The sequence below is a fragment of the Chiloscyllium plagiosum genome, unplaced genomic scaffold (genome assembly GCF_037043375.1).
Source record: "Chiloscyllium plagiosum isolate Xiang-an unplaced genomic scaffold, Cpla_swu_hap1 HiC_scaffold_9, whole genome shotgun sequence".
Classification (NCBI taxonomy): domain Eukaryota; kingdom Metazoa; phylum Chordata; class Chondrichthyes; order Orectolobiformes; family Hemiscylliidae; genus Chiloscyllium; species Chiloscyllium plagiosum.
In genome coordinates, this window is record NW_028270147.1 from 97647651 (window position 1) to 97664757 (window position 17107).

Below are 17107 nucleotides of genomic sequence, written 5' to 3' on the forward strand. Positions count from 1 at the left end.
TCAGATAGTCTCTCTCTGGGAGGATGTGTTCACAGGTTTCAGAATGCTGAAGTGAAGATATTTGCATAGCATCTCACAAAATAAACTGGTATTTCCGGGAATGAATACTTAATGGTATATTGGTGTGAGGTCAGACAGAGTCATAGAGTCTTGGAGATATTCAAAGTTTGTGCGAAGATTTGTAGCTCGGGTACTCGTTGCTGTGGTTCTGTTCGCCGAGCTGGAAGTTTTTGTTGCAAACGTTTCGTCCCCTGGCTAGGCGACATCATCAGTGCTTGGGAGCCTCCTGCGAAGCGCTTCTTTGATGTTTCCTCCGGTGTTTATATTCTCCGTTTGGTGTTCTCTGTACCAACAGCCACGCTCAGACAACAACTCACCAGAATGAAGGACCCGATACCCAACATGAGCAAGACGAATGTAGTGTACAAAATACCATGCAAGGACTGCACTAAACACTATATAGGACAAACAGGAAGACAGCGAACAATCCGCATACATGAACATCAACTAGCCACGAAACGACACGACCAGCTATCCTTAGTAGCCACACACGCAGACAACAAGCAACATGAATTTGACTGGGACAACACTACTATCATAGGGCAAGCCAGACAGAGAACAGCCAGGGAATTCCTAGAGGCATGGCATTCATCCATAAACTCCATCAACAAACACATCGACCTGGACCCAATACACCAACCACTACAGCGGACAGCTGAAACTGACAACCGGAAGTGGCATGGACAGACCACTATAAACACCGGAGGAAACATCAAAGAAGCGCTTCGCAGGAGGCTCCCAAGCACTGATGATGTCGCCTAGCCAGGGGACGAACCGTTTGCAACAAAAACTTCCAGCTCGGCGAACAGAACCACAGCTTGGAGATATGCAGCATGGAAACAGACCCTTCAGTCTAACTCGTCCATGCCGATCAAATATCCCAAATTAAACGAGTCCTATTTGCCAAATTTGACCCATATCAATGCAAACCCATCCTCTTCATGTACCCATTAAAATGTCTTTTAAATGTTGTAAGTGTAACAGCCTCCACCGCCTCCACTGGTAGCTCATTCCACACATGCACCGCCCTCTGTTGGAAAAAGATGCTCCTGAGGTCATTTTTAAATCTTATCCCTCTCACCGGAAATCCATGCCCTCTAGTTTTGGGGAAGAGACCTTGGTGATTCATCTTATACATGCCCGTCACGCTCCAGGAAAAATCACCCCAACCTACTCATCCTCGTGCTACAGCTCAAATCCTGGCAACATCCTTATAAATCTTTTCTGACTCCCTTCAAGATTCACAATATCTTTCCAATAGGAGGGAAACGAGAATTTAATGCAGTACTGCAAAAGTGGCCAAACTAGGTGTTGTACAGCAGCAACGTGACCTCCCAATTCATACAGTGAAAACACTGGCCAGTAAAAGCAAGCATACCAAATGCCTTCTTCACTATCCTACCTACCTGCGATTCTAGTTTCAACATACTATGAACCTGGATTCCAAGGTCTCTTTGATCAGGAACACCACACAGGACCTTACCATTAAATGTATACGTCCTGCCCTGATTTGCATTTCCAAAATGCAGCATCTCACATTTATCTAGATTAAACACCATTTGCCACGCTTCAGCCCATCAGGTCATCTGCCCATCTTTTCAAGATCCCATTGTACTCTGAGGTAAACCTTCTTTGCTGTCCACTAAACTATCAATTTTTGTGTCATCTGCAAACTTACCGACTACCGTTGCTATGTTCATTTCCAAATGATTTATATAAATCATGAAAAGCAGTGGACCCAGCACTGACCTTGTCACAGACCTTCTGTTGGAAAAGCAACCCTTCACCACCACCTTCTGTCTCCTACCTTCGAGCCAATGTTGCATCCACATCGCTAGTTCTCACTGTATTCCATGTGAACTAAACTTGTTAACCAGTCTGCCATGTGGAAAGTTGTCAAATGTCTGACTGAAGTCCATATCAACAAGGTGCACCTCTTGGCCTCAATGAATCCTCTTAGTCACTTCTTCAAAAATCTCAGTCAATTTAGTGAGACACGATTCCCCATGCTTCAAGCCATGTTGCCTATCCCTTATCAGTCCTTGCCATTCAAAATACATGCAAACCTTGTGCCTCATAATCCTCACCAACACTTTGTCCTCCACTGACATCAGCATCACCGGCTTTTCCTTACCATCCTTCTTAAATGGTTTTAGTAATCGCACCAAGTTAGCAAACCTCCTATCTTCCGGTACCTCACCTGTGACAATTGACAATACAAATATCTCAGCAAGGGGCCCAGCAATCACTTCCCTCGCTCCCACAGAGTTATAAGGTACACGTGATCAGGTCCTGGGGATTTTCCCACCTTTACAGGCTTTGCGAAGTCCAGCATCTCCTCCTCTGTAATGCAGATACTTTTCACGATACCATTGTTTATTTCCAAAGTTCTCTGGCTTCCATATCCTTCGGCACAGTCAAAATGCTTATTCAGTGTCGCCTCCATCTCCTGTGGTTTCGCACATCGGCAGCTTTGCTAATCGTTAAGTGGCCCAAAACCCTCCCGAGATACTCTTTTCTCCTTAATGTATGTGTAGAGTACATTTGGATTCTCCTTAACCCTATTTGCTAAAACGATCTCATGTCCCCATCATGGCCTCCTTATTTCATGCTTAAGTATACTCCTACTGACCTTAAACTCATTGGAAATTGACTTTAAATATGGAATTAAGAGGCTAATGACGATGATGAATACATTTTCGATTTTTGGAAAAATCCATCTGGTTCTCTGATCTTCTTGAAGGAATTAAACTGCCATCCTCACCTGTCCTTGGTAACATGTGACTCCTGACTGACAATAACATGTTTGACTCTGAACTGCCCACTGGGCAATTAGTGATGGGCAACCAGTGATACCCTCATCCCGTGAACGAATAATGAAAAAACCTCGATTCCTCCTCTCTATACCAGACATATGTTTCCCTCTTATCCGTGACCAGACTCTCAATTTCTCCAGTACTCCAGCATTCCTTACACCTACCAGCCTTATCATAAATCCAAACAGTGATATACTGTGTCTGGCACTTGACATCTCATTTTTGAAGATTTCCCTCTTCTCAGTTGGCCCCTTATCTGCGAATATCTGTCCCAAGCCAGTTTGGTAGTTAGATTCATAGAGTCATAGAGATGTACAGCATGCAAACAGACACTTCGGTCCAACCCGTCCATGCCAACCAGATATCCCAACCCAATCAAGTCCCACCTGTCAGCATCCGACCCATATCCCTCCAAACCCTTCCTATTCATATACCTATCCAAATTCCTCTTAAATGTTGCAATTGTACCAGCCTCCACCACATCCTCTGGCAGCTCATTCCATACATGTACCACCCTCTGCGTGAAAACGTTGCCCCTTAGGTCTCTTTTATATCTTTTCCCTCTCACCCTAATCCTATGCACTCTAGTTCTGGACTCCCCCACCTCAGGGAAAAGACTTTGTCTATTTATCCTATCCATGCCCCTCATAATTTTGTGAACCTCTATAAGGTCACACCTCAGCCTTCGACGCTCCAGGGAAAACAGCCCCAGCCTGTTCAGCCTCTCCCTGTAGCTCAGATCCTCCAACCCTGGCAACATCCTTGTAAATCTATTCTGAACCCTTTCAAGTTTCACAACATCTTTCCGATAGGAAGGAGACCAAAATTACATGCAGTATTCCAATAGTGGCCTAACCAATGTCCTGTACAGTGCAACATGACCTCCCTACTCCTGTACTCAATACTCTGACCAATAAAGGAAAGCATACCAAACACCTTCCTCACTATCCTATCTACCTGCGACTCCAACGTCTCTTTGTTCAGCAACACTCCCTAGGACCTTATCATTAAGTGTATAAGTCCTGTTAAAATTTGCTTTCATAAAATGCATCACCTCGCATTTATCTGAACTAAACTCCATCTGCCACTTCTCAGACCATTGGCCCATCTGGTCAAAATCCTGTTGTAATCTGAGGTTACCTTCTTTGCTGTCCACTACACCTCCAATTTTGGTGTCGTCTGCAAACTTACTATCAGTACCTCTTATGCTCGCATCCAAATCATTTATGTAAATGACAAAAAGTAGAGGGCCCAGCACCGATCCTTGTGGCACTCCACTGGTCACAGGCCTCCAGTCTTAAAAACAACCCTCCACCACCACGCTCTGTCTTCTACCTTTGAGCCAGTTCTGTGTCCAAATGGTTAGTTCTCCCTGTATTCCATGAGATCTAACCTTGCTAATCAGTTTCCCCTGGGGAACCTTTTCGAAAGCATTACTGAAGTCCATATAGATCACATCTACTGCTCTGCCCTCATCAATGTTCTTTGCTATTCATCAAAAAACTCAATCAAGTTTGTGAGACATGATTTCCCACGCACAAAGCCATGTTGACTATCCCAAATCAGTCCTTGTCTTTCCAAATTCATGTACATTCTGTCCCTCAGGATTCCCTCCAACAAGGGATTCCCACCACCGAGGTCAGGCACACTGGTCTATAATTCCCTGGCTTGTCCTTACCTCCTTTCTTAAACAGTGGCATTACGTTTGCCAACCTCCAGTCTTCTGGCACCTCACCTGCGACTATCGATGATACAAGTATCTCAGCAAGGGGCCCAGCAATCACTTCTCTAGTTTCCCACAGAGTTCTCGGGTGCACCTGTTCAGGTCCTGGGGATTTTTCCACCTTTAACTGTTTCAAGATATTCAGCACTCCCTCCTCTGGAATCTGAACATTTTGCAAGATGTCACCATCTATTTCCCTACAGTCTATATCTTCCATATCCTTTTCCACAGTAAATACTGAGGCAATATATTCATTTCGTATCTCCCCCATTTTCTGTGGCTCCATACAAAGGCCACCTTGCTGATCTTTGAGGGCCCTATTCTTTCCCTAGTTACCCTTTTGTCCTTAATATATTTGTAAAACCCTTTTGGATTCTCCTTAATTCTATTTGCCAAAGCTATCTCATGTCCCCGTTTTGTGCTCCTGATTTCCCTCTTAAGTATACTTCTACTTTCTTTGTACTCTTCTAAGGATTCACTCGATCTATCCTGTCTGTATTTGACATATGCTTCCTTCTTTGTCTTAACCAAACTCTCAATTTCTTAAGTCATCCAGCATTCCCTATAGTTACCAGCCTTCCCTTTCACCCTGACAGGAATATACTTTCTCTGGATTCATGTTATCTCATTTCTGAAGGCTTCCCATTTTCCAGTTGCCCTATAAATGCGAACATCTGCCTCTAATTAGCTTTTGAAAGTTCTTGCCGAATACCGTTAAAATTGGCCTTTCTCCAATTTAGAACTTCAACTTTTAGATCTGGTCTATCCTTTTCCATCACTATTATAAAACGAATAGAATTATGGTCACTGGCCCCAAAGTGCTCCCCCACTGACCCCTCAGTCACCTGTCCTGCATTATCTACCAAGAGTAGGTCAAATGTTGCACCTTCTCTAGTAGGTACATCCACATACTAAATTAGAAAATTGTCTTGTAAACACGTAAGAAATTTATGTCCATCTCAACCTTAAACACTATGGCAGTCCCTGTCATTGTTTGGAAAGTTAAAATCCCCTACCATAACCACCCTATTATTCTTAGAGATAGCTGTGATCTCCTTACAAGTTTGTTTCTCAATTTCCTTCTGACTATTGGGGGTTCTATAATACAATCCCAATAAGGTGATCATCCCTTTCTTATTTCTCAGTTCCATCCAAATAACCTCCCTGGATGTATCCCTGGAAATATCCCCCCTTAGCACAGCTGCAATGCTATCCCTTATCAAAAATGCCAGTCCCCCTCCTCTTTGCCTCCCTTTCTATCCTTCCTGTAGCATTTGTATCCTGGAACATTCAGCTGCCAGTCCTGCCATGTTTCCGTAATTGCTATGATATCCCAGTCCCATGTTCCTAACCATGCCCTGTGTTAATTTGCCTCCCCTGTTAGGCCCCTTGCATTGAAATAAATGCAGTTTAATTTATTAGTCCTACCTTGGCCCTGCCTGCCCTGACTGTTTGACTCACTTCTATTCTCAGCTATTCTCAGGTCAATCTCTTTCCTCACTTTCTCCCTGGGGTCCCATTCACCCCCCCCCCCCCCCCCCCCCCGCCTCCCCACCCCACCTTACTAGTTTAAATCTTCCCAAGCAGTTCTAGAAAATTTCCCTGCCAGTATATTAGTCCCCTTCCAATTTAGGTGCAATCCGTCCTTCTTGCACAGGTCACTTCTATCCCAAAAGAGATTCCAATGATCCAAAAATGTGAATCCTTTTCCCATACATCAGCTCCTCAGCCATGCATTCATTTGCTCTATCCTCCTATTCCTGCCCTCAATAGCTCGTAGCACTGGGAGTAATCCAGATATTACTACCCTTGAGGACCTCCTTTCTAAAATTCTACCTAACTCTCTGTAATCTCCCGTCAGAGTCTCAACCTTTTCCCTTCCAATGTCGTTGGGTTCAATGTGGACAATGACCTCCTGCTGGCCCCTCTCCCCCATGAGAACATTCTGCACCCTCTCTGAGACATCCTTGATCCTGGCACCAGGGAAACAACACACCATTCTGCTTTTTCTCTGCTGGCCACAGAAATGTCTGTCTGTACCTCTAACTACAGAATCCCCTAACACAATTGATCTCTTGCAAACCGACATACCCCTCGTTGCATTCAAGCCAGTCTCAATACCAGAAACTTGGCTGTTTGTGCTTTGTTCCCCTGAAAATCCATCACCCCGACATTTTCCAAAACAGCATAGCTGTTTGAAATGGGTATATCCACAAAAGACTCCTGCTCTAACTGCCTACCTCTCTTACCCTTCCTGGAGTTAACCCATCGATGTGACTGTATCTGAGACTTTCCCTGCTGGTATCATCAAAATTGGCCTTCCTCCAATTTAGAACATTATCTTTTAGACCCAGATCATTCTTTTCCATCTCTATTTTAAAACTAATAGAATTATAATTATTTGTCCCAATGTGCTTGCCCACTGATACCTCAGTCACCTGCCCTGCCTTATTTCCCAAGCGTAGGTCATGTTTAGCTCGTTGTCTGTGATGGAGAGTATTGGATAAGCAACTGCAGCTTTGCAACTGTGAGTGGGGTCAGCAGTATATTCGACTCATTAGATTGAATCTAACAATAATTCGTCTCCTAGCCATTTTCACTGAGTGTGACAGAGGGATCGACTGCACAAAGCCGAGCTAGTTTCCTGGTGCTATCTTATCAAACTTTTCTCATTTACCCCGACCCCATGGTGTCCCTCTCATTCAATGCCAGCCCAAATCTCCCACCCATCATGGCTGGAGGTACTCACCATCACCCAGATACTCCTGGGTATTCCGTGATCCCTGGCACTGGTGCCATCTTTAAAAGGCCAATGGGCACACGGTTGAGCTTTCTCAGTTTGGTGCTGCCCTGCACAGTTTACCCCGAGTATGGTAGATAAGGGAAATTACACCACGGTTTGTCGACAGGGACACGGAGGTCCTGGTGGATGGGCGAGTACAGAGGGGGGCCTTTCTCTTCCCAGAGAGGACCACACCACCAGACCCACCGAGCATGGTCTGAGCTCTCCATCCAGCTCAGTGCAGTATCTGCGGTCTGAAGAAATGCCCAGCAATAAAGGACAAGCATCAATAACCTTCCCCACTCTGTCAGGGTAAGGGTTACTGTAGTCTCTCTGCTCCCTCACACTCACTGTATATCTGTTTCAGCAGCGACCCAGAGCAAGGCTTATGCTTCACCACTCTCACTGTTGCATGCAGCACCTTCCCCCGCCTCTCTCTCTCTCTCTCGCCCTCTTTCTCTCTTCCCATTATTCCCCCACTCCGACACTAATAACACTGCATGGATACAATACTGTGGACTGACTCCCTCCAAACACCTCACCATGTCTCCCCCCACCTACAGCAGCACTAACAATAGGGCCACCCACTCCTACCCTCACTCACTCCCTCCCTCCCCTTCTCCCATTCCAGGAGAAACAGCCTGAAATAGGACAGAAAGGCCAAGCCGAGTGATGGAGTGCCCGATATCCATTCCCTTCCCCCCTCCCCCCGCCATGTCGGGAGGACCCTGGTAGGAGCCGGAGAGGACCGGGATGCCTCATGTGGAGATTCGGAAACATCCACATCCCACCGACCGAGTAAGGAGCAATGTTCACTGAAGGGCAATTCTCACTTTAAATCCACTGGCAGTTTCCTCTGGCACAACTTAGAAGCTGTGGCCCTGATGCCATCTCCATTTTGTGTTGAGCTGGTAGAAATAGAATCCCCACGGTTTCGGCTGGCATGAGGGTCGGCTCACAACACACCATCTCTACTATCTCCCAGGAAGCGAACACGGAGACTCCCTCCTCCTGTAAACAGCTCAGATACTGACACTAATTTATGAGATTTACCGCTACCCCCACTTGTCCTGACATCTTCGATAATCTGTGCTCATACATCCAGCACCGTCTGCTCTTGCACCTCCTTTATAACGATACAGTCAGTTTAATGTTGCCTTTCAATGTCCTACCTACCAAAGAGCATCATCTCACACTGTTCTGCTTTGATCGGCATCTGCCATACACCTGAACACTCCACCAAAATATAACTTTCCTGTTGGAGTTCCACACCGTCCTCAACAATTCTTCCAGGTTTGATATCTGCAAACATTGAAGTTGTCCTACAGTCACACTCCACACAGAAATACTGACACACACCAGACAGAATGACTGAAATATTGACAAGGTTACCATGGACCGAGAGAAATACTGACACACTCTCCAGTCTTTGTAGTGTCAATGAATAGCGAGTGCCTCTATGTGTGTGTATTCGTGTGTGTATCTGTGTGTGGCGAGTCTGGCAGTTTCTGTGGTGTTTAAAGTGATGTAATGTCCCCCGACATGAGTTCTGAGTGAGGGCCACTTGATCCAAAACGTCAACTTTCATTTCTGTCCAAAGATGTTTCCAGAACTGCTGGGCTTTCTGTTGTTGTCAATCTCTGTTGCACTCCAAACCCCATTCCCCACCTCCCACGTCACTGTAATCGTGGTGGTAAAGTGTGTAAAACATCAGGGATTCAGTTTGGGAGGGGGAGAGGGAGGGCAGTAGCTCACAGCACAATCCAATCTAAATTTTGATTGCACCAAACACACACACCACACACATCACACACACAAACACATTAGGTTGCTGTGGACAGGATTGTCATTGGACTGAAGCCCTCAGAGTGGAACATTTTCATGTGCACAAATGTCTGCTCTCCTTCTCTAATGTGGAAACGGTTTGTCACTGAGTAGTATTTCCAACACACAGTGTACTCATTAAAGCATATTTCCATTGCAACTATATCCAAGCAAATCCGCGTGAGCCACATTGCAAGGCGATGAGATTAATTTAAATGCACTTCCTGTAACTTGCAATTTTTAATGTCTTACTCTTACAAGTAACCTTATACGTGAAAAAGATTTGATAAGACCTAAACCAGACCAGCTGAGTGTGACATTGTATTACTTCATACAAAAGAGGGAAAGGGGAAGGAAGAGAGTGTGGTTTTGACCCCGTTTCAGTGATTCACACCAAAAACAAGAGTTCCCATTGCACATAGGTGCAGAGACAGAGATCCACACACTAATGCAGGAACACATGTTACAGCACAGAGAGATAGACATGGACACAGTGGTACACAGCGACATATATAGACACACTGGAATATACAAACACAAACAGAAACATGCAGATACATACATGGACATACAAACACACATTGACTCATCGCGTTATACAGGTTATTTGCAAACATACCTATCGGCTCATACAGTCCATGCTGACAATAATTCCAAACTAAACTAGTCCCATCTGCCTGCGCTTGGTCCAGATTTGTCCAAACATTCGCTTGTTCTTCTACTTAATCAAATGCATTTTAAATGCTGTAACTTTACCCACAATCCATCACTTCCTCGGGATATTCATTCCCTTCCCGAACCACATGCTGTGTAAAAAAAACACCTCACAGGTCCTGATCAGGTGGACCCAATAACTCTGTAGGAAGCTAAGGAAATGATTGCAGGGCCCCTTGCTGAGATGTTGTTATCATCAATAGCCACAGGTGAGATGCTGGAAGTCATGAGTTTGACTAAAGTTGTCCTATTAAACAAAATGAAAAGGAAGAGCTTGGGAACTATAGATTGGTGAGCCTGACATCAGTGGCAGGCACGTTGTTGGAGGGAATCATGAGGTACAGGAATACATATATTTGGAAAGACAAGGACCGATTAGGGATAGGCAAATGTGAGGACTGCAAATGCTGGAGACGAGAGTCTAGATTAGACTGGTGCTGGAAAAGCACAGCAGGTCAGGCAGCATCTGAGGAGCAGGAAAAATCGACGTTTTGGCAAAAGCACTTTATCAAGATAGTCAAATGGGGTTGAGCCTGGATAATCATGCCTCACTAACTTGATTATTTTTTGTTGAGAAGTAACGGAGAGGATTGATGAGGGCTGGACGCTGGATGTGATCTCTATGGACTTCAGTTAGGCATTCGACAAGGTTCCGCATGGGAGACTGGTTAGCAAGGTTAGGTCACATGGAATACAGGGGGAATTAGCCAGTTGGATACAGAACTGGCTTAAAAGTAGAGGACAGCGGGTTGTGGTGGAGGGTTGTTTTTCAGACTGCAGGCCTGTGACTGGTGGAGTGCCACAAGGATCGGTGCTGGTTCTGCCACTTTTCATCATGTATGTAAATGATTTGGATATGAACATAGGAGGTATATTTCGTAAGTTTGCAGATGACACCAAAATTGGAGGTATAATAGCCAACAAATAAGGTTACCTCAGATTACGAAGGGATCTTGATCAGATGGGCCAATGGACCGAGGAGTGGCAGACAGAGCTTAATTCACATAAATGTGAGATGTTGCATATGAGAAAGGCAAATCAGGGCAGGACTTATACACTTAATGGTAAAGTAATGGGGAGTGTTGCTAAACAAAGTGACCTCAGAGTACAGGTTTATAGTTCCTTGAAAGTAGATTTGCAGATAGATAGAATAGTGAAGAAAGTATTTGGTATGTTATTGGTCAGTGCATTGTGTATATGAGTTATGAGACTGGATTACGTATGTACAGGGCATGGGTTAGACCACTTTTAGAATGCTGTACGCAATTCTGATTTCCCTGCTGTAGGAAGGATGTTTTGAAACTTGAAAGGGTTCAGAAAGGGTTTAAAACGATGTTGCCAGGATTGGAGGTTTTGAGCTACAGGGCGAGGCTGAATAGGCTGAGGCTGTTTTCCCTGGAGCATCAGAGGATGAGGGTTGACGTTAGAGGTTATTAAAACCATGGGTGCAATGGTTAAAGTGAATAGCCAAGGTCTCTTCCCAAGACTAGATGGCAAAGGTTTAAGGTGAGATGGGAACGACATAAAAGAGATCCAATGGGCAACATCTTCATGTAGAGGGTCGTGTGTGTAATGAGCTGCCAGAGGAAGGTGTGGAGGCTGGTACAATGACAACATTTAGAAGGCATCTGGTTGGGCAGATGAATGGGAAGGGTTCAGATGGAAATGGGCCAAATGCTGGCAAATGAGAGAAGGTTAATTTTGGCTATATGGTCTGCATGGACACGTTGGACCAAAGGGTCTGTTTCCACGCTATACAGCTCTGTGACGCTACGTCTTTTGGATGTGAACACAGGAGATAATAAATTTGCAGGTGACACCAAAATTGGGGGTGTAGTGGACAATGAAGAAGGTTACCTCAGAGTAAAATGGGAACTTGATCAGATGGGCCAATGGACTGAGGAGTGGCAGATGGAGATATATTTAGATAAATGTGAGGTGCTGCATTTTGGAAAATCAAATCAGAGCAGGACGCATACACTTAATGGTAAAGTCCCGGGGAATGTTGCTGAACAAAGAGACCTTGGAGTACACGTTCATAGTTCCTTGAATGTAAAGTCACAGGTAGATAGGATAGTGAAGGTGTTTCGTATGCTTTCCTTTATTGCACTGTGTACAAGAGTTAGGAGGACATGTTGTGGTTGTAAAGGACATTGACTCGGCTACTTTTGGAATATTGTGTGCAATTCTGGTCTCATTCCTATTTGAAAGATGTTGTGAAGCTTGGAAGGGTTAAGAAAATATTTACACAGATGTTGCCAGAGCTGGAGGATTTGAGCTGTAGGGAGAGCCTAAATAGGCTAGGGCTGTTTTCTCTGAATCATCGGAGGCTGAGGGGTGAATTATACAGGTTCGTAAAATCATGAGAACCATGCATAGGGTAAGTAGGCAATGTCTTTTCCCTGGATCTGGCGAGTCCACAACTAGACAGCATAGGTTTAGGGTGAGAGGGCAAATATTTAAAAGGGACCTCAGGGGCAATTTGTTTCTGCACAGAGGGTGGTACACCTATGGAATGAGTTGCCAGAGGAAGTAGTAGAGGCTGGTCAACATAAATTATAGTTTTTAAAAGACTCCGGATGAGTATATGAATAGGAATGGTTCAGAGGGATATGGACAACGTGTTAGCAAATTTAACGAGAATAGGTTAAGATATCTGCTCGGCATGGACGAGTTGTACCAGAAGGTCTGTTTCTGCGCAGGACCTCTCTATGACTCTATGTCTCTATAATGAAGGCCAGAAAGCGAAACACCTTCATAACCACCCTGCCTATACATGATGCAAACTTCAAAGAATTATGCCTGAAACCCTAGGTAGTTCTGTTCCACAACACTGCCATTGGCTCAACTTTTCATTGTATATGTGTTTTCTTTGTTTGTTTTACCAAAGTACAATACCTTGCATTTATCAACATTATACTCCATCTACCATTTTTTAGTTTAGTGAGTGATAGTACTGGGGAAGAAAGACTGGAAAGTAATCAGCTGTCTTGTATCATTTAATGATTCTAGGAAGAGGACAGTCACACATTAGAGATGGGAAACAATGATCGATGTTTGAGGCCAGAAAGTATGTGTTTTCTTTGTCTCTGGTGTTCAGTATTGATATCTATTCGAGATCCTTCATAGAGCAGAGTGTGTCTGCAGGATTTCATTCCCTCATATTGCAGATTACAGACAATAGCCATTTAAACTGGAACTAATAGCCAAGTATTTAAAGATGTTCAAAGTTTATCTCGAAAGTAGAACACATAAACCCGACATCCTACAATTGAGGCAGGTACCTTGCATTTTTTAAACAACGTTATTATTCTAACTGTGCTATTCAGTAAAGTGAAACAGATTTCAATGAATCCATACTGCACTGAAAACTGTCACTTAAAATTAAAAATTTGGGCATGATTTAGGTCTTGTGCAATCGGTAGCGTCCCTACCTCTGATGCAGAGTTCTGGATTCTATTCCAATTCCTGAACTTGTCTGAACGTGTCCCTAACTCGAGACCAGTCTGGATTCAGGTGCAGAGATGTGTCACAGCATGTCAGAACAGGCTGATGAACAAACACACAGGAGAATAATGTTGGAAGTTTACGGGCTATTGTGGAGTGGTGGTAGTGTCCCTACCTCTGGTCGCAAAGCTCTGGGTTCAAATCCTACTAGAGCTGTTTTAAAATATGTTTGATCACATTGACTAAAATGAGCTTAGAACTGTGATTTGATCAAGGTTTCAGTATTGAATTTCAGAATTTAATCCCCGGATGACTGAAAGGACAGGCCCTGGGTTGGAGTCACATTTGTACCTTCTAGAAAGTTTATAAATTCATGAAGGGCATGGATGGGGTGAGTAGCCAAGATCTTTTCCCCACATACGGGGAGAACGCTGGTAAGTGGAGCTGAAATGCGCATCAGCCATGATTGAATGGCGGAGTGGACTCGATGGGCCGAATGGCCTTACTTCCACTCCTATCTCTTATGGTCTTATGGTCTTATTTGGAAGTCCAAAATTAGAAGGCATAGATTTAATGTGAGAGGGGAAAGATTTTAAAGGGAGCTCAGGTGCAACTTTTTCACTCAGAAAGTGGAGCGTGTATATGATGAACTGCTGGAGGAAGTGGTGGAGGGTGGTATAATTACAACTTTTAAAAGGCACCCAGATGGTTATGTTAATAGGAAGGATTTAGAACGATATGGACATATTGCTGGCAAATAGATCAGATTCCCTACAGTGTAGAAACAGGCCCAGTTGCCCAACAAGTCCACAACAACCCTCTTAAGAGTTACCCATCCAGAACCATCTACCCACATTCACCCCTGACTAATGCACCTGACACTATGTGCAATTTAGCATGGCCAATTCACCAAATCTGCACATCTTTGAGCTGTGGGAGGAACCCAGCGCAGACACAGGGAGAATGTGCAAATTTCACACAGTCACCCTGGTACTATGAGGCAGCAGTGCTAACCACTGAGCCACCACACCGACCCAAATAGGGCATGATTAATTGAGGAAATCAGGTTGCATGGACGAGTTGGTCAAAAGTGTTTGCCTCTGCGCTGTACAACTCTAAGATTCGTTAAGCCATTTGATCAAGGTACCTGTGTAATATTCACTGCCCACTATATAGCCAATCTTGTTTTCATCCACAATCTTTCTAACCACGCCTTCTATAATTCTCATCTGAATCATTTGTATAAATGTCAAACAAAAATGGATTGAGCACAAATCCCTGTGGAACACCACTGTGCACAGTGTCACAAAGCTGGTCCCTTTTCTCTGAAAGTTTCCTTTTCTCAAAGATACTGTGTCCTTGAGTTTTTTTCAGAGGGGTCGTAAGTAGTAGCTCCTGGCTCCAAGGTGACTGGTTTGGTCCAGAGATTAAACGGTGTTGTGATTAAAGGTATAATTAAAGGGGAGTGGTCAGCTCTCTCGGTGAGCTGTTCAGTCCAGAAACAGTTTGGAGTTCAGCTGTGTGGCCAGGCTCTCTCTCTCTCTCTCTCTGTCCTTCTGGCCTTCTAACTTCAACCGGTAAGCAGATGTTCCATTTTTACAGTATTTAAGGGGGGTTTGCTTATTGGGACTGTTGTGTACATCGTAACAGCTAATTAAGTCTAGTTTGAATAAACTGAATTCTGTAGGGGTTCTTTATTCTGTTCTTTGTGTGTCATTGTGTAATTTTGTGAATTATTTTTTGTCTATTTTAAAACCTGATAGTCAACCTAGCCAGGTTACTCTGGGTAATTTTCACTGTGCACTTACTGAAACAAATTGCCTGCTTAGAATGTTTTGAGTGAGCTGGCCTAGTCCATAATAACAGGCCTCCAGTCTGAAAAACAATAATGCTGTCTCCTGCTCTTAGGCAAACACACACACACGTACACAGACCCACATGCACACACGCACAGACACACACTCAGAGATACAGACGCATACACAGAGACACACAGGCAGACACACAGACAGACACACACACAAACACACGCACACACTCAGACACATGCACAAAGACACACATACGTACAGAGACATACATACACAGATACACACACACAAAGACACGCACACAGAATCACACAGACACATGCACAAGCACAGACACACACAGAGACAACAAATGCACACAGATACACACGGACACACAAAGAGAGACACACACAGACATATACACACACGCTCAGACACACATATACACTCACAGACACATTAACGTATTTAGGATATAACGAGATAAGTTATACTTCAAGATGGGATCAAGGCTTGTTGTGAGAAGAAAGGAGAATTGGCTTCAAAAAACATGTCAGCCATGACTAATAGCTCAGTAGACTGGATGGGCCAAATGGCCTTTTCTTCTGCTTTTTTTACGGTCTACAGTATATGCGTTTGTCTGTGTTTGTGCGTACACTTGTATGTGCATGTGTCTGTGTGTGTGTCTGTGTTTTTGTGTCTGTGTCTTTGTGTTTTTGAGTGTATCTGTGTGTGCAAGTCTGTGTGTGTGTTTGAGTGTGTCTGTGTGTGCTTGTCTGTGTAGGTATCTGTATGTTTGTGTGTGTGTGTGTGTGTGTTTGTGCCCCTGAGTATTTTTAGAAATGGAAATATCAATGTACATTTTTGTAATTTCTATTCTGTTTGACATTCACCTGTCCATCATAGTTCGAGGAACTTTGTTTTCCGCATGCATTTGTTATTTTAACACATGAAGGAAATCAACCTGACCTCTTCCGAGGATGACCCTGACCCAATGTGAGACCGATATCATTGGCCATATCATCAACCTGATTACACCGATAATTTGCTGTGACCAATGGAGGAGTGGCAGTAGAAAAGAAAACAGTTACCAAATAACCCAAGGAAATCTGGAGCAGTGAGTCTGGCATCAGTGGTGGGTGAGTTGTTGGAGGGGATTCTGGGGGATAGCCAATTGCATGCATTTTCAAAGGGAAGGATTGATTGGTGATAGTCACCATGGCTTTTTGCATGAGAAATCGTGTCGCACTAATTTGACTGAGTTTGTTAAAGAGGTTACAAGCAGATTTGTGAAGGCAGTGTTGTAGATTTTTTCCATACAGACTGGAACAAGGTGTTCGACAGAATTCTGCATATTAGGCAAGTTAGTAAGATTAGGTCACATGGTAACCAGCGCACCCAAGCCAATTGAATACAAAATTAGATTGAAGGGAGGAGACAGAGGTTGGTCGAGAATTGCTTTTCAGACTGGAGGCCTGTTTTAATGTATGAGGGGAAATATTTTAGAGGGAACTTAGACGCAATGTTTTCATATAAGGGGAGGTGTCCATATGGAATTATCTGCCAGAGGTCTGGCATCTTGATGGGTATGTGAATAAAGAGGTTTAGAGGAATATGAGCTAAATGCTGCCAAATCAGACTCGATCTTAATCGGATGTCTGGTCAGCACTTACACATTTGCATGCTATATGACTTTATAAGAGGGATGAGCAGAAATTCGAAACAGGCATTTCAAGTGAGAATTCTCTTCCCCAAAAGTTTGAGATGTCTCCTTGTTTACATTTATTCAACGCTGAGTTAGTTAAATGTTGGACAGAGAAGTGATTCATCGATCATGGCACACAGACAGGAAAGTGGAGCTGAGACCACAACCTGGTCAACCACAATCTTAGTCCCTGGTACAGAAGTCTCAAAGTATCTAATGACCCATTTCTGCTCCTCAGTTCCA